Genomic DNA, 18739 nt, shown 5'->3' with positions numbered 1-18739 from the left:
AGGCAATAGATCAGGGTTTTCTCAACATTTTAAAGTTGAAATGGTGTCTGTAGCTGAAAGTATGAGGAAGTAGAAGGATTTTAAATTTGAAAAAGTTTAAGAGGATTTAAAAATATTCTCCATAGACATCCATTGCAAAAAGCTTAATAATTCAAAAAGTTTAAAGATTAGAAATATGAGAAGTCACAGCACACGTGTCCTTAACCTGTTGCCCGCGGGCGGGCAGTCAGAGTGTTCAGTGTACATTTCTGTGATGTACACAACTGCTCTGTAAAGATGAGTATTAATGCGATATCTCATTAGAAAGCTACGGTTCTTGTAATTCGATTTATGCAAACCATTTCAAGATACAATAACAACAGCAGGTACAGTCAACGCCTGTGTCAGACCACCAGCCAAAAAATAGCCGATCAAATATCGCCGTCACTCACCGATTATGATTCATAACATCTCCCTCATGCATGATACTCCACCAAAAACGGTCTTGCTCGATTGCTACGGGTCCACACGATCCAATCCAGTAAAATATTTAGTCCAAAACACATTAGTACGTCCATAAGCACCCACAGGGGGCTGTTGCATCATTTCAAATTAGCCGGCAGATATGATAACTAGCGATATATTTTCGATCATAATTTCACTTCAGATGTCAACAAAGCGTATATTTTCACTGAAAATGGCAGCGGCCTTTTTGCCGGTTAGATTGACACCTCATTTGAGCCAATGGGAGCTTCTATATCCTATGTAAATTCGAGAATAGCCAACGAGAGTAGGGTTGAACACTAGTGCCCACCTCCTCTTTCAGAGCCAATTGCAACCAATCGTTCTGATAACACGATATTCGTATAGCCAATGAAATTACGAAAACAACGGTATACAGCTTCAGTGGGAAGATTTAAAGCCCAAACCAGGAAGTTACTGCGTAACAGCGAGAGTCTGCAGCCAGTTTCTCGTGCGTCCGTGCGTCGAAGACGAAAACTGTGCGTTCTGAGACTTTTTGAGACTGTTTGATACTTTAGCAAACAATAATGGCGAAACGCTTGACATAAACAAATTACTCGACGCAAGAAGCGGCGGAATTGTGTGTTTGGCGAGAAAGTGACAAGTCTGGAGATGAGGTTTCAGATGAAATGTCGTTTGACTCAGAGGCAGAGGCAATGCTGCTGGATGGAGGAGACATTACTCTCGACCAGTAAGTATTTTTATTTTATTATATTATATAATTGACTGTATTTCGACATAAATAAGCTTTAGTTTGAATTATGAAGACACATTTTGTATATTGCCATAATTTATAAATGACTGTATTTCGACATAAATAAGCTTTAGTTTGAATTATGAAGACACATTTTGTAGAATGCCAGTGAGTCTGCTGACCTGTTGGGGGTGTGAGTTTCATTACCCCTTTGTTTCACTGGGTGTGTGTCTTCAGGTGTTACTTCTGACCCTGGGGGAGGTGTGTGTGTGTGTCTTCCCCCCTCTGTGTTTCATTGTGTGAACTGCTGACATGTGAGGCAGCGAGCTGTAAAAAAGTAGAATGCAGAAAAGATGGAAACATTTTGTCTAGTTTTGCAAATGACTAACTGTTATTTCTTTATTTTCACATAATAGGATATCGTTGTCTGTAGATTCAGATCAGGATTGGGAGCCGGATACTTCGCGCCCAGTCAGCAAACGGCCACATAGAGTGGAGCAGCAGGAAAGTACCTCATCAGGAGAGGAGCCCCATCCCCCGACTCCCCAGAGAGGTTCTGCCAGCAAAAGAAGACCAAGAGGCAGAGCACGGGGAAGTAGAGGGAGAGGCACCGGCAGTAGCAGCAGTCAAGTCGACACATCTGGAGAGAGATGGAATGATGTTGACATTCCAGATATAACGCCACCACAGCCCACCTTCAGACCCACCCGTTCATTAGGACCCCAGCTCATACGTACAGCTACGTACACAGCCCTGCAGCTGTTCCAACTGTATTTTACAAACTCTGTTTTACGGACAATAGTTCAAAACACCAATGACTTTGGCTCAACGCACCACTCACCACCCTCCAACCCGTGGATTGATGTGTCATTGCAGGACATGTTTTCATTCATGTCCTTGATCGTTTACATGGGGGTACTGAAATGCACTGCATTTACTGATTACTGGCGAGGGGGTAAACTGTACAGCTTGCCGTTCCCGAGATGTGTAATGACTGGTAAGAAGTTCCTCAGGATCAGCCAGTCCCTTCACCTCAGTAGCTTGGTGGTGGATGCTGCTAACGAGCAAAAGAGAGGCACAGCAGCCTTCGATCGGCTCTGCAAAATTAAGCCACTCTACGAGGAGATAAGGGAAGCCTGCAAGAGGAACTATCACCCGAGCCAGGAAATTTCCATCGATGAGCGAATGGTTGCCTCCAAAGCCCGCATTGGGCTCAAACAGTACATGAAAAATAAGCCTGTTCGCTGGGGATACAAACTCTTCGTTCTGGCGGACTCCAGCAACGGTTACACATGGGACTTCTTTGTCTATGAGGGAAGGTTCCAGGGAAATAGTGGCAAGGGGCTCAGTTACGATTCAGTGATTGAGCTCGTCGACAACAAGTTGCTGGGCACTGGCTACAAGCTCTTTGTTGACAATTTTTATACCAGTCCCACCCTTTTCCGCGACCTCCTTCAGAAGAGGATCTGGGCGTGCGGAACCATCCGCACGAACAGAATTGGATTTCCAAAAACCAAAGAAAATAGTCTGGTGCCAAAATCTCCCCGTGGCAGCATTCGCTGGATCAGGAAGGACTCCCTCCTCTTTGTCCAGTGGCGAGACACAAGGGATGTCTTCATGTGTTCAACACTCCACATGGCCCATGCGGAGGACACAGCGGTGCAGAGGAGGGTCAAAGGTGCAGATGGGCACTGGGCAGTGAAGGACATCCCAGTTCCACCAGCGGTAAAGGAGTACAACCAGTTCATGGGTGGAGTGGACCTCTCTGACGCCCTGATCGGGTACTATAAAGTCCTCCACAAGACCCAGAGGTGGTATAAGACTTTCTTTTACCATTTCATGGACATTGCAATTGTGAACGCCTTCCTCCTCCACAAAGCCATTGCTGAAGGTAAAGGAGAGGTACCTATGCACCAGAAGGCATTCAGAGAGAACCTCGCCGAGGAGCTGGCAGAGGCGGGGTCTCCCTCCACAGCCAGACCCGTACTACCTCCTGCTCCAAGAGGAGCACATCACAGGCCAGAATTTATCAGTGGGGACAGCACCGCTGGTCGTCTGAAGTGCAGGCACTGCCATGCAAAGACACCACTGAAGTGCTCCTCCTGCAATGTGCCTTTGTGCTTGATCCCCGGTCGTGTCTGTTATAATGACTGGCATGTTGCCAATAATTTGTAAATTTTGATTGTACATTTTGTAAATAGTTTGCGTTAGTTTATAGTTTGTGTTAATTTTTTTTAAATAAACGGCTTTTCCACCATAGCACTTGTTTTGACTCTTATATGCACAACGTTTAGTTTCAATTAAGGAAAAAAGCACTATAATGTATTTATGCTTCAGTTACTCTGTGTCAGTAATAATGACAGTGAATCTGGATATGGGATAGGATACCTCTCATTGTCACCTTTCATTAGAGCCCAAAATGATGACTGTATGTTCAAGCGTTGAAGAATAGTAGACTTTTTAGCCTAGGTATGTGACCATGGTTACCAAGTGTCCTTTGGAGTCTCCAAATGGCCTTTTTTGGAAAACACATAGACATACTCTTGTAAAAACATGTGTAAAATATTCATTTCTTGTGGTATTGTTATCAAATATGAACCTGGACTAGGTAAGGCTGCATGCTGTGGTCCCATTGTGTTTTCTAGCTAATAAGTCCCAGCTATAGTCATCTGCAGGCATCTGTTTGCAAAGAAATACTCTAAAAAAAAATAAAAACCTTCTATTTCAGTGTGTTCCATATTATTTTACTCAATGCCAGTAGCACTTACAGTGATTCTGAACTGATCTGATTCTGATCTGAACTGTTGGGGAAGAAACTTCAGAGTGTTGCCTTTCAATTGAGAATGGTTCAAGAACAGCTTTCAATTTACTTTGGGTATGCCTTGGATAGACGTTTTAGGCTAATATTACAGGAGTGGTAAGAGGTTAATGAGCTTAACGGTTTCTGTAGCTTAAAAAAATGTGGAAAGAGATAAGTAGCAAAAAATGTATGGAAGAAATAGAGGATTGAAGAAGTTGAATAAAGAGAAACAGAATAACAATAGTTGGAATGCTTAACAGTTTAACAGCATTCCAACAATGAACTTGCTTTTTTTCATGTTTGTAACCCTGGTTTACCGCCTTGCTTGGGCCATGATCTTTACTTTGTAAATACATTTGTATTGCACAGGAAAAGCTAAAAGACTATTACCCTTTGCCAGAATACAGTATGCTGGGCTTGTCTGTAATTTAATGGCACCATTCTGTCCCATCCCTAGCGTAATGTCTTACGACACCCATGAAAGGGTCCGGGAGAGTCTTCCTGAAGAAAAGATAAAGTTATTGGTCAAAAAACTGTTACTGCAGGGAGTAGAAAGCCGACAAGACCTGAAATATGTACGAGAGGAGGACATGGTGGACATTATCAGGCCCATCCAGTGTAGGAAACTCCTTGATTGCCGGAAATTACAAGGTAATTAACTTGTAGGTATAATTCAGTTGATGCCGGTAATGTACGTATTATTTCACTCAACAATGAAAAAGAAGCAATTGGGGAGAGTAAGACTTTGTGTTCTTCTTTTTTCCGATCAAAGAAGTAGTGCTGTGACCCCACCTCGGCAGCTGTCCTCAAGCATCTCACCTGTTGATAGCCCTTCATGGTCAAGCAGCCCCATATCCTCTCCTCAACCATCTCCACGCCCACAAATAAAGAAAAACTGACCTGAAGCCTTTGCTGTCTACAGTTATGAGTAGTAAGAGGCCCTTGCCATCTGACAGACGGCAGTTTGTGAGTGTTGTAGTCGATGAAATGAGAAAGTACGAAGCTAACCCCACAAGAGCACAATGCTTCATCATCACCAGAAACGTGATAAGACAATACCCAAAATCCTTTGCTGATACATGGACGATGGCAAGACAATGATTGGTGGAGGCTATTAATCACTTCTGAGCCAGGTTAAAGTATGCGTAGAGCAATTTAACAGGAACAATACCCTTGCTCGACATAGAGCATTAAAGGATGCTACACTATTGCGCACAAGATGGCAGCCAGAGCTACCACCTGAGGAAACTGAAGATATCCTTGAAGGTTTGAGACAAAAGATGACAAATATCTTCAGACATTAATTTTTGGCGGGTGCATGAAGGGAGGAAATACACAATTTGATGGAGAAAACATATTCTCTGCAACACCAGCCGCCCCTCTGGAGGACATTAAAAGTCAGTGGCCCTACTTGTTTCTGCCGAGGAGCATGTGTGCACACTTTCAACTGCTTACAGACATTCACATCCTGAGAATAATGGAGGCATTTCCTGAAGACCAGGGCAGAATCATCTCGGAATACTTCAAGGTAAATCCCAGCAACGATGAAGTGAAGAAGGTTCTCTCCCACGAAAACGGTATAACATTCCCCTATATTCTGGATCTACTGATGGCACACTTCAAAGAGCAGAGAGATGCCCTCATCTTGCAGGCAGATGTGAGTATAACTGATAACTTTATTTCAGATAAGCCTTTAAAAGTATTTAAATATAATGAGTCTAGTCATAGTCTATGTTTTAAAATAATTTTCATAAAGTGAAATTGATGGCAACCATAGTTAAAACATTTTTGAATTGTATTAACATTAACTTAGAACTGTAATGATATTTTTGTCTCATATACAGGTGTCAGACACAGCGGCAACTGTGAAGACATCCCTTGCCCTTCCTGATAGCCTTCGGTTGATCATTCTATGGTAGCACTAAGCCCCATAGCTATAGTGAGTTCAGTTGTAGTGAGTTTCTTTCTTATATACTGTATATAATACACACACCTTTACATTTTTGTAAATAGATACTGATTCATAAATAGCTTAGCATGAATAAATGGGGAGGCTCTTTCCTTTTGAAACAAAGAAGTATTTGCTCAGTCCGTAAAGTACAAATGTTTCAGCCTGTCACTCACTCGGTTCATTCATAGCAGTATTTTGATGTGCAATAGCTATTTTGTATTTTGGGCTAGCACACAGTATTGTTCAGTCAAGTAAAACCCCCTAGCATAATGGGGGGGGGGCTCTTTTCTTTTGAAACAGATTAGTAACAGTATTTACTCAGTTCGTTAAGTACAAATATTGTCAGAGCCCGTCACTCACTAAGAAAAACACACTCACACACGCAACTTATCCATACCATTTTGACTTGTAAGGGCTTGAATATTTGAATCTGTTATTTGGATGCTATTTTTGCTCAAACTTAGGCTATACTAATAAACCAGCTGACAAGGTGTGTTTATAAATGGCAGTTGCACGGCCACCCTACTCACTGTACCTTGCACATGTTTAAAATAAAAACATGAATGAAGCTCTGTATTATTTGAATAGCTTAGTATTGAATGCACAATAAAGAGGTATACACGGTACTAGGCCCATTTAATTAATATAAAACACAATTTTATACAATATATATAGTTGGGGGTCCCTGCTCTGTCTCTCTATCAGTTTGGGGGTCCTTGGCCTGAAACACGTTGAAGACACCTGCACCACAGGAACAGCCTGTGGGAGCAATTTGGGGTTAAGTGTCTTGCCCAAGGAAACATCAACATGGAATAGCGGAGCCGGGGATCAAACCGCAGATGCTCTGATTGAAGGACGACCCTGCTCTACCACTGAATCACAGTCACCCCAACGATGCACACAATCTCTTATCCTATATAAAATAGGACATAAAATGCAGCATAAACATTTTGGAAGAGAAAAGACGGACACACAAAATCTTTGCCAATGTGGTCATAGTGAAGTGTAATGTAGTGAAGTGTAATCATAATGTAATGTAAAAAAGGTTCAATATCCAGGCAAGCCTAGCCTCGCTAGACTTTAGATAGGTTAGCGTATTTGATAGTTTATAGTCTGCTTCTCTTTTGTTATATACTCTAAAGATGGCCATGCTAGGAATAAAGGTATCATAAGTTAACTACAATGATCAAAGACAAATGGGCAAAATCATTTGCCAAGGCTAATATTGTTATTGTGAATTTTTTTTTATAACAGAACACTGACATTTTATACGTTGAAAAGCGAGGATTTAATAGACGTTGAAATTCTTATAACAGACATTTATTGATAGTCGGAGAAACGTCCACGTAGTTCTTTTGAGAATTATTTAACCATTTAGGAGATATTGAGGCTTAAAACTTCTGGTTTTGTTTGCTTGATTGGCCGGTGTCTCAGCCTATCATACTCAGTCATGATGAATGCTGATTGCATTGACTTACAACCAGGCTTCTGTCACGTTTCTCACATTTGGATTTTCTGCTTCCAAGATGGCGAAGGTGAAAACATCCACTACTTTGTCTATTTGCATCTGTTGATTTATCCTAAATTCAGCAAAAGCTAGCATTAGATAGGTTAAGTAATCAACTGGTGATATCTATTAGTTAACATTTCTTTACCCTATTGACCTGTCTTACAAAATGCATATACCTTTACAATATACATGTGTATAGGCTGTTTTCTCCAGAAAACACGTATTTTTCTCAGACTCTGAGCCAGAAATCTCCACTTCAGTAGCACTTACATTCTCCAAACTTCCCAGCTTCATTCCTCTCTATGTTCTTAAGTTTGTTACGGAGCGGTTTGTTCATATATCACTCATAGCCTGATTAATATAACATTTTATGCAAAAATGTATATTTCATAGCCATTAATGGTGTGTTATGATTTATGGAGTGATACCAAGAGATATCAAAATAAATTCTCGATGAAAACATTTGACACTACTATGTCAAGAAAATGTAATAAGAATTCTGAACCTAGCTTTATCCAATCCAAATGCAAATTGGCACATTACATTACAGTCATTTAGCAGACGCTTTTATCCAAAGCGACTTACAATTCAGATTCTATCTACACCGTAGGCACAGCTACGGGAGCAATTTATACTGCACATATTTGATAAGCGAATGCCTCATTTGCATATTTAAATTTCAGAAAACTTGTAATACATATAATGTGAAGTTCATCTCGGAGACGCTGCCTGAAGCCCGCAGAAAAGCTGTATGTGAGAGTTACCAGTGAGGCTGTGTCAGTGGTGGCTGCATTACTTCATCCTGTTCACTAGGTGACATCATATCACCATAGAATAGAGTATAGACAGAGAATATTTTGGAGAAAAGGACTCCCCATCACATTGGCAATCAGATAAAGATGAGTCCTGTACATATCATGTCATCAACAGTGGGATTTAAACTATCAATATATTATATTTCTGTGTTGATGTATGTGGTGTTCCTCACAGTAAATGTAGTCAAGCCCCTTTCACATGTGCCCTTTGACTTATAAATACTTCCATAATCCATAATATCAATTGTACATGTTGGTTTGATGTTTGAAAATTACTTCCTGATTTCTTTTTTTTTTTATATGACAAATTTGTCGATGAGGCCAAACTCACCATGGCGCAAGAGTATATTTCAGTACATATTAACGGCAGCAAAAGTTAATATACCAACGAATGTATTAGTCTTTATGAAGGGAAGTGATAAGTTTGGGGGGTCAGAAAAGGGGGAAGGGTTATGTAATATTTCCTTTTGCTGAATGGAGGGTAGCCTTTAGTTGGGGAGGGTCCCACATTTATTACCAGTTGCAACATCGCCGCTGGTGTTGTTTTCACCTTGTGAGTCTGTGTGTATTATCATTGCAAAATGTGATCCTGGAGACATACTGTAGCGGGAACTTCCACAGAAGAGGTTTTGAGTCCTGGGGTAGGTGTTCTTATGTCTGTCTGTCTGTGGACAAATGTCACTGTGAAAGCGTCGTAACCAGCAAGATGCAGTCACGAAACTTTACGGCTTTAATTTATCCAGAGACAGACATATAAACAAAGTACCTCAAAACCTCTTCTGTGATAGTTGCCGCTACAGTAGGTGTCTTCACGACCACATTTTGCCATGATGACACATAGACTCACAGGGTGAAAACACCAGCCACAAGCTGGTACCAAGAAACGACTTAACCATATCCTGTTTATATATCATCTATATCAGGGCTGTAATTATTCCCATCACTATAAAGAACTCTAGTAAGTGCTTACAAGACAATAAGAACTTCGCCCCTAGACTCAGAACCCACAGGTGGATTCTTTGGTGGAGGCAGGACTTATGAAATGCTCTATGAATAGTGGCAGCAGTGGCAAGTGGCAGCCTAGCTTTCAGGTGAGCAGTGTGACATCAGACACAACAGCAAGACTGAGCAGAGCACTGACATTTTAAGTACACCGTCAAGAGCAAAAAATGCACACATCATGTGAGTGTAGCAGCAGACTCTAACTCTCATTCTGTCTGAACTAGCTTGCAGGTTTGAGTTCATTAAATGTTGAAGTCTAAGATTCAAGCACAGCATCACCTGTTAACTAGTGTAGTTAAAAAGCGAAACAAAACATTTTCATGTTTCATGTATGTAATGTAAAGGTGGGTTCTTCAGTCCACAAGCAATGCATACACACACTCTTAAAAATTCTTCCACATGTAGCTGAACTTTAACCAAGAGACATTGTTACTTGATAGCACCATCAGTGTGCTGTACACAGCTCTCTGCAGTTATGTCTAAGTCAATGGAAGGAATGCAATAATGCTGAGATGGCCATTGCTTTAAAAAAAGAAAAGAAATATAAGCTCAGTCCCTCCCTTACCCCGGCAACATATGTATGCACATATATATATATTTTTTTATTATGTTTCCTTGAGGATGATTTTTTTCTTCTCTTTATTGTGGAACAAAACGTTAAATGAGAATAAGACCTACGGCAAGTCTCAATTGTAAAAGCATGAAGCAAATTCACTAATCGTCTCCTTAATGTTATGTAAACTAAAGACTAATCCAGTTTGTTTGTCCACAGAAACGTGTACTGTCCATAAGTGGTGAAAGATGATTAGCATTGAATTACCCAAGGTGCCCCCTAATGAAGTCATGGATTAAAATGCAAAGCTTTTAAAGTAAGCTATGAGTCAGACTCATAAAATGGTAAACGTGTTGTTTACTTTGCAGAAAGCAGGTGTAAGAAGGTTAAATGTGATCCTTAAACCACAGCTGCGAGCTTGTAGTTTCCACTATAACAGTTATTAAACTTGTATCAAACACCCCTTCCTTAGTCACTTCTGTAGTGAAATTAGCGTTGATGCTGTTAACATGTCATGCAGTCCCTCTCATATGACCTAAATTAACATATGGTTATGAGCTTTTGGTAGGAAGATACAAACAACCAACATGAGTTTTTTGGTTCTGGGCTCACCCATAGGGACAGGGTGATAAGCTCGGACAATCGAGACGCACTTGGACCACCTCCAAGCTCGTTGGAGGTGGTTTGGACATCTGGAGGTGGAGAGGCAGGCAGATCCAACTGGAACGAGACCCAGGTGGAGTTAATATGCCATCTTGCTTGGGTCTGACCTTGGCATCCACCAGGAGGAGCTGGACGAAGTTGCTAGACACAAGGATGTCAAAGGTAGTTTGCTAAGCCTGCTACCTGAATGGCCGGGTCATGGATATGTAGCAGAACATGGATGGATGGAGTTTGGAATGTCATGAACTTTTAAAATGGAATAAACACATGATCGCCAGGGGACGGTATTCCAAAAGGATTATATTGGTCGGATTGGATTAAACTCTGATCTGATCTGAAAATTGGGTATTTCAAAGCAGATCCAAAGAATCCTGATCCTGAAGATTTGGATTCAGACTTGGTGATCCATTCCAACCTTTAATCCGGACAAAATGCTGCTTTGTGTATTTCAAAACATAAGGCAGAGATCTGGATCAATTTGATGCCAAGATTCAGGATCATTTGGATCCCAGCTCAGAGGTGGATTTGATGTAGATCGACAAATAGCCAAGGCTTCTCTTCTCCCAAACATTGTTATCCAAGATGTTCATTACATCTTAAATTAATTTATAACCATTTGAATGTGTCTTTCAAATGTGAAAGTGTTTTAGTTCTGGTTTATTTAGCTAGTTATAGTGTAATTGGTCATTAATAAGTTTAGTTTAAATTAAATATTGTAACAATATTTTTTGTTTGTTTGGGGCAACTGTGACTCAGAAGATAGAGCGGGTCGTCCCTCCTCAATCAGAAGATCCTCTAGTCCATGTCGATGTGTCCTTGAGCAAGACACTTAACCCCAAATTGCTACCGAAAGCTGTGCCTATGGTGTGTGACTGGGTGTGAATGATTCGACAGATCCTGGTGGCATCTTGCATGGTAGCCCCTGTCATCAGTGTATGAATGAGTGTGAATGGGTGAATGATGACATGTAGTGTTAAAGCGCTTTGAGTGGTCGGAAGACTAGAAAAGCGCTATACAAATACAGTTAATTTACCATTTTACCATTAGCGGTTTACACAGCAGAGACAGCAGGATTGAGGGATCCAAATGAGGTTTTAATTGTGCTTTTCATTGTGTAATTAGACAACATCACCAACAAAGAAGTACATCGTTGGCCACTAACAACAACATTGAGCTGTAAACGAAATGTTTAATTGTATCAAATTCAACAGAAATTAGGGAGTATGAATATGAAGTAAGCTTCTTCTCCAGTAGCTGCATTCTCAGCAGTGTCTCTTGCAGCAGAAGCAAAGTCAGCTTCAGCTGATCCTCAGCAAGAAGGATTTGTTTGGCTTCCCTCTCAGTCTCCATTTACAGCAGTTTTTCATGGTAGCCTCACTGTCAGCATGCAGTCCCCTTATGAGAATGAAATGGCCATTCAATTTTAATGGGATGTACATTGTAAACATTCAAAAAAATGATTTCAGTATGTAACCTTGCTGTTAGGGGCTGGTTCACCAGTGATGTTTGTGTAACAGCAGCAGCAGTGAGAGAGAGTGAACTGTAGAAGGTGAGAGGGTATGAGGTTAGGTTATCTTTAAGACCCTCTTAGTAACCTCCAAGACAGAACAGTTTTTACATATGCAAAAACATACAAACGACAACAACGTAGCCGAACAAAAATCAACCCTCAAATAGTGCACTTCTGAATGAGCTGTGTAATTCGTGCTATGTCACATTTCCAAAGCATTGGAGCAGTCTACGCACATGTAGCCTAACGTCACTTAAAGAGAGTACGCTCCATTCACAAACATATGATATATTTAGCTAGATAGCAAGCCGACATTAGCTTCAGTGCATGACCAGAGCTTAAATAGAGATTGTTACACGATCATTTTAAGTAGGTGAAACTTCAAGCAGCTAGTTAGCTAGAAATGTTGATTGCCCTCCGTATAGTATTACATATGCGACATATCAGACTAACATTCACTTACATTTGAACACGTATGCTGTTCCAACACTCGCTCTTTTCGGTAAATGGTCCGCCATGTTTTTGTAAACGTTTTCTTGAACAACACTTTACAGTCCTCGAGGAGGTATCTCACATATAATTGTGTAGATTACAAAAAAAATTGCTGTACATATTCATGGTACACACAAGATGAACAGTGACTCTCTGGCCTTTCCCTTAACACCACTGGCACACATTAATTTACACTTGTACCAATGAAATCTCAAAATCTTAAGGACAGTTTGCTATGAAATGTTTTGAGGACTATTCATGCTCCCCAGAGGACGAACTGGAGCACCCTATTAACTTCACTCTCAGTCAAGGCAAACTTACATTTTTAGCTCAAATATCAGTCAGGCTCTTAGAAAGGCAAAATTGTCTGTATAAGTCTTTATTTATGGTTATAGTTTAAACTTGTTTTATTATATTTGTGAACATTGCAGCCTCTTCAAACACAGCTTCAGAGTGTTGCGAATGATACAAATGCAGAAACCTGAGCTTTAGAAGGGTACTGAAAGTTTTAATGAAAACTCAACCATATTGGACTGATCAACTGGCAGTAGAGGAACAAAAAATACAACTATATGACAGCTGAAAGTCATTTAGACTAGAAAGAGGACTTGTGTTTACATGTTCTCTTCCCTTTTTCCATGCACCACTTTCTTGCTGTTCTCTGCTGTCCTCAAATGAAAAGAGGGGCAAGTGCTGGAGCATGCACCTGGGACTCCCAAGAGGTGTTAAAACACCAGGAGCCCTCTCCCACAAAGCAGAGGGGGGTCATATTAGGCTAGCAGGTGCAAACTTCACATTAAAGCAAGAAGTAAGCCGTCCCTAATAAATGCCTTTATGACTGCATCTGATTTCAAGGCCTGTGGTGGTAATGTCAGTGAGTGGGAGGAATGTCTTATGGGGTAGCAAACTCCATGTATTAGTGGTTTTAACAAGTATGTTCAACAGAAACAATATGAAGCCTATAGGAAATAAAACAAGACGAGTTGAAACTCGCAAATATTTTCCAATTTGTTTCTGCATATTCATAATATTTATGTTTGGAACAACGTATTAAATAGTGGTCTCTGATGTGGAGAGAAGATTTAGCTCAGTTTGCAGAGATTTTCCTCTTTGCACGCAGTTCATGAGAAGGATATTCTGCATATTGGTGATCAAGCTCTGAAATTTTTGTGTTCTGGTCGTTTGTGCACAGTGGGAGATGATTTGGCCACGAATATAGGCCTTCAGTGCTTCCCATAATATACACTTAGAAACATCTGGGGTATTGTTGGTTTGTATATAGAAAGCCATCTGGGATCTTATAAAGTTGATATGTGTTTTATCGGATAGTAAACTATTGTCCATTCGCCAGGTTCTGGATATGTGTCTGTTGGGTAGAGTTAATTGTATTTTAAGTGGGGCATGGTCAGACAAAACAATGGCCTCGTAATCAATATATTTTACTGCGGACAGTAATTTAGAGTCTATAAAGAAGTAATCAATCCTGGAGAAGGAGTTGTGTGGCTGAGTATTTTCGTTCAGTTTGGTGTATGTATCTCCAAAGGTCTTTTATATTAGCTATATTTAAAAAGTTCTGGATCAGACTGGCTGATTTAGATACAGATTGGTGTTTATTTGATGATCTGTCCAGTACTGGATCCATCACAAAGTTAAAGTCCCCAGATAGAATTAGGTTTTGGGTGTAAAGGTTGGGCAAAGAAGCTAGCACTGTACTTTAAAATTTCTCATCATCATGGTTGGGTGCATAGATATTAGCCAAGGTTACTAGGGTATATATATATATATATATATATATATATATATATATACCATTTGAGTCTGAAATTATGTCAGATGGAGTAAAAGGAATGTTTTTAATAATTATAATAGCCGTTCCACGTGATTTGGAATTCAATTTGAATGTAACCAGTTTTTTTATGTAGTTTGTGAGCTTGGTTTTTAAGATGTGTTTCCTGCAAGAAAGCGACATCTGCCCCTAACTCCTTTAGATGAGAGTATATTTCCTCTTTTCACCCATTCAAGCCTCCACAGTTCCAGGTGACAAAGTGTACCTCACTTTCGTCACCAGTTCTAAATGATCGTTTTGCCTGGGTCAAGTATCTTCTGTTTGTCCGCTAATTAGTGCAGGCGAACGAGTATGGCACAGGGCCTCTCCTCTGGCCGGCATCAGGGCTAGTGTGCGATGCGCTCTGTCTATCATTACCGGGGAACCAAAGCTGGCAGCTCCCAGCACAGCGGGGGAAAAATCTGTTAGACATTTGATCATGTTGCCTTCTTCGGCTCCTTCTTTAATGCCCACCAGCCGAAGGTTTTGTCTCCCGCTTCTGTTTTCTAGATCCATGCATTTGTCCTGAAGTTTCTTACATTCCTTGGTGATTGCCTGTTGTTCCTGCTCGACCACCGTTAATCTGTCCATCGTTTCGCTGAGTGTGTTTCCCATCTCTTCATAGCTGCTGGCTGCTTCTGCATGTATATTATATATACAGACACAATGACTTAATTTGACCATTGCGCCATGTTAAGAAGTTCTAGTGCACATTTTTAAATGCACCAATGCATGAATTTAAATTCCTGTATGGGTATGTTTCTGGCCTTGAAGTTTTCCAGCTGCACAGTTTTCATGAAGGATTGTTACATTTGATGTATTAGCCTTCTTGGAGCCATAATTAACTTACCAGAGCTAAAGCTGTTTCATAGGTAATGACAAAGATCAAGCGTCTATTCCTGTTGTAAAAACATTTCATTGACATCATGGACACTTTTATAGCAACAACATTTCCATTAAGTGACTCAGTGTGTGAAACCTTTTTCTCTCTGAGGTCATGGTTTACCTTGACCGAACATCTCGGCTTGTGGTCCTGCTGCTGTTTGTATTCAATGGAGGGGTTTTATGGTATCGCACCTGTTTGTTCGCTTAAGCCATGACTCATTTACATCCGTGTTGTATTGTTATAGATAATTGTTGGCCATCTTGTTCTAATTTGTTGTCGTTGTAATGATACACCATGGAATAACAATGCAGTCATCTCAGAGCTTCTCAGCACATGAGCTTGGTGGTTTTATTGCCCTGTTCTATTTAACAGGGGAAACTGTTGCTTCAATGAATGGTTAAGAACTTTGAACAGGGGCAATTTACGGTATGTGTCAGCCAGAGATACTGCATGTGTTTAATCTTTGCTCATACCTTATATGACAGACTAATACAGTTTATGTGCAAAGGTAAAAAATATATGTAAAGGATTTCTAACAACCAACTCTAACTACGTTATGCAACTTTTGCGAAGAAATATCTCAAGGATTATTTAGAATTTACCACATCTTAAAACCTGTTGGACCCTAAGCCTATATTTGGCCTCTGCTTGAAAATTGCATACCCATACTAAAAAGACTAATTCTGTAACTACACGGTCTATTTTAATAATTTTGATGTTATAAAAGGGAACACTTGTGAGATTTGTTCAGATGTGTATATGTTACTGGTTAATAGTAAATGAAGATGGTAAAAAAAAAAAAGCACTATTATTGATATTATTTCTTTGAAATAATGCAGCTGAAAGCCTAAAAACTCTCCCAAATCATAGCACAACATGCGAACAGTCTGCAAAGTTTTTACTTTGATAAAGTGAAGCAGAACAAAATTGGAGATTTTAGTACAGAGAGTTTAGGCGAGGTTTCCAAAATGTGCATTTGGGCACCATGTGTGCCATTTGGATTTTCTCATGTACCAAACTACATATTTCACTTGTATATTACTAATGGTGTTCAATACATCCAAATACAGCAGTTTTGGGCTTTTTTTTTTTGGGAAAATTCAACCAGACATCTATATTTTCCCATTAAAAACCAAAAACACAAATCAACTGAATGTTGAATCCAAATGGAACAGATTTAATTTGAGCAAACTGTAAAAACACAGGTAAAACCAATAAACTATTTACCCAATTCTCCATTATGCCGTTACATACGACGTCCCAGGACCTCACATCGGTTCAGGAAAAACTCCCCCATCAGAAAGTTATTGTCCACTGTGCCACAGCTGGAAGCAGTTCTTTTTTGGGTTGAGGCAGAGATGATCACACCTCGTGCAATAAATGGATGTCTTCACCCTCAGCATTCCCGCATCGTGGCACCTCTTGCAATTTCTCCTGACCCTTGTTTCCTCGCTGTGGAAAAACATGGGCATGCAAATGGTGGAGGGTGGGGGTGGGGTGGCTGCTGAGCCGTCGGAAAACTCCAGCATCTCCTTGGCCAACTGCTCCATGAAGCCCTTGTGGGTGAAGGGCTTTGTCTGGGTGGGGTCCTGCCTCAACTTGAACAGCTCCTTGTGCAAAAGGTAATTGTTCACAGCAGCGATTTCCACAAAGTGATAAAAAAACGTCTTGTACCACTTCAACGTCTTGGGACGGACGCTGTAAGTTCCGATCAGAGCATCGGACAAATCCACACCCCCCATGCTGTGATTGTAATCCACGATGCTGTCCGGAACTGGTAGCGACACACCCCAGCTGCCTTCACCTTTCTCTTCACTGTCTGTCCACTGTAGGCCTGATGCATTGTGGAACACATCGTTAGCGCCCTCGTGTCCTTCCACTTTACGAAGATGAGTTTACCACTCTGGATCCATCGCATGTCACCCCTCAGCCTTTTTGGGCAGGTCGTTGGTCTGGGTCTTAGGGAAGCCAATGCGATTTGTCCTGATGGTCCCACAACAGCCGATGTTCTTTTTGGACAGATCAGTGAAGAGAGCAGGGCTTGTCTAAAAATTGTCAGTGTATAAAAAATAGCCGCCACCAAGGAGAGGGAAAGGCAAAAGGTCCATCATGGCCTGTGGTGGACTCACTTTTGCCCTGGTACACAAAGAAATTCCATGTATAGCCAATCGATGAATCAGCCAGCACAAACAGTTTGTAACCCCACTTTGATGCCGATGCGGGCTTTGCTTGCGACCATCCGCTCATCAATTGACAGATTCCGATACGGCTGGAAATTGGCTTTGCAACCGGTCACTCTCTTCCACTGAGTGGTCGGGGGAGATGCTGCAGGGCCCGACTCTGACTGAGGTGCCAACGACTGTGTGTGTAGAGCCGTGGGGGGAGGTGATGCTGCAGGGCCTGGCTGAGGACGTCCTGTAGCCGATTGTCGAGCTGCTTTCCGACGTGCTGGCTGTGAGGCACTTGAAGGACCTGGAACACTGGCATGGGGTGGCTCGTAATCGTCATCACTGTAAACACGAATGTGGAAGAAAAATAAATATGTGCATTCAGTGGTCTGGTTCTGAAATTGTAATACATGTAAACATAAAAGCAACTGAAAGAAAGCTAGATGGATATAAAATTCGATACCAATAAATATAACATTTATCATTAATCCGGCAGGACGAGGCAGGGCAGGCAGACTGGGAAACTGGGAACAGGACGAGCAAAAACGGGCAGGTTTTTCAAGTATTGGTGTACTCTTTAATAATTAAAGGTTGTGCTTGATACTTAAGATCTTCTTGAATAATCTTCCTCTATAAACTCAACCAGACAAATTTCGTGGAAAAAAGTTTAATTTTCAAACTTAGGTTGCAGGTCTTGCTTTATTCAAACAGTGCTGATGGTGGGGCGTGAACTCATTGCCAATATATAGAAAACCCTATTTTCCGGTTCACTAACTAAGACCACGCCAATAGCGATAAGGGTTTCAAATGTATTAATGTTGAAGTCAGAGCGATGGATTTCGAGAGCGAAAGGTGGTTGAGGGGAGAAGGGATGAAAGTTGTGGGATGAAGGCCCCATACAAATGTATGCCAAATGGCAGATTTCGAGTTATTGTCCCGAATGTCTCCCCAAATGTCAGAAAGTATTATCCGTTTTGTCCTGACCCAAATGGCAGAAAGTATCCCATGGAGGGATGTAGGGTAAGGAATGAAAGGGTGTAGGGTAAAGGAAAGAGGAGGGTAAAGAGGGTCATGGAATGGATGGCATCACACTGTGTTTGTCTGTCATTTATGGTGTGCCTGTCATGATCAGGCTTTGCCTTGTGTGTTCTGTGTGTCTTTATGTAGCTTCACCCTCCTCACTCTACCTGTCAGTCACTCCCTCAGCATCAGCCTAACTCCCTTCACCTGCCTCTAATCAAGTACTCCCTCCTCATCAGCACAACTCCCCTCACCTGTTCAAGTCACTTTATAAACCCCTGTCTCTCAGTCACTCACTGCCAGATCATTATTCATGTCTACCTGCCCGTTTTTGCTCGTCCTGTTCCCG

The sequence above is a fragment of the Anarhichas minor genome, unplaced genomic scaffold, assembly GCF_050575085.1.
Source record: "Anarhichas minor isolate MPS153535 unplaced genomic scaffold, ASM5057508v1 ptg000040l, whole genome shotgun sequence".
Lineage (NCBI taxonomy): Eukaryota > Metazoa > Chordata > Actinopteri > Perciformes > Anarhichadidae > Anarhichas > Anarhichas minor.
Note: the sequence above shows the minus strand (reverse complement) of the source record.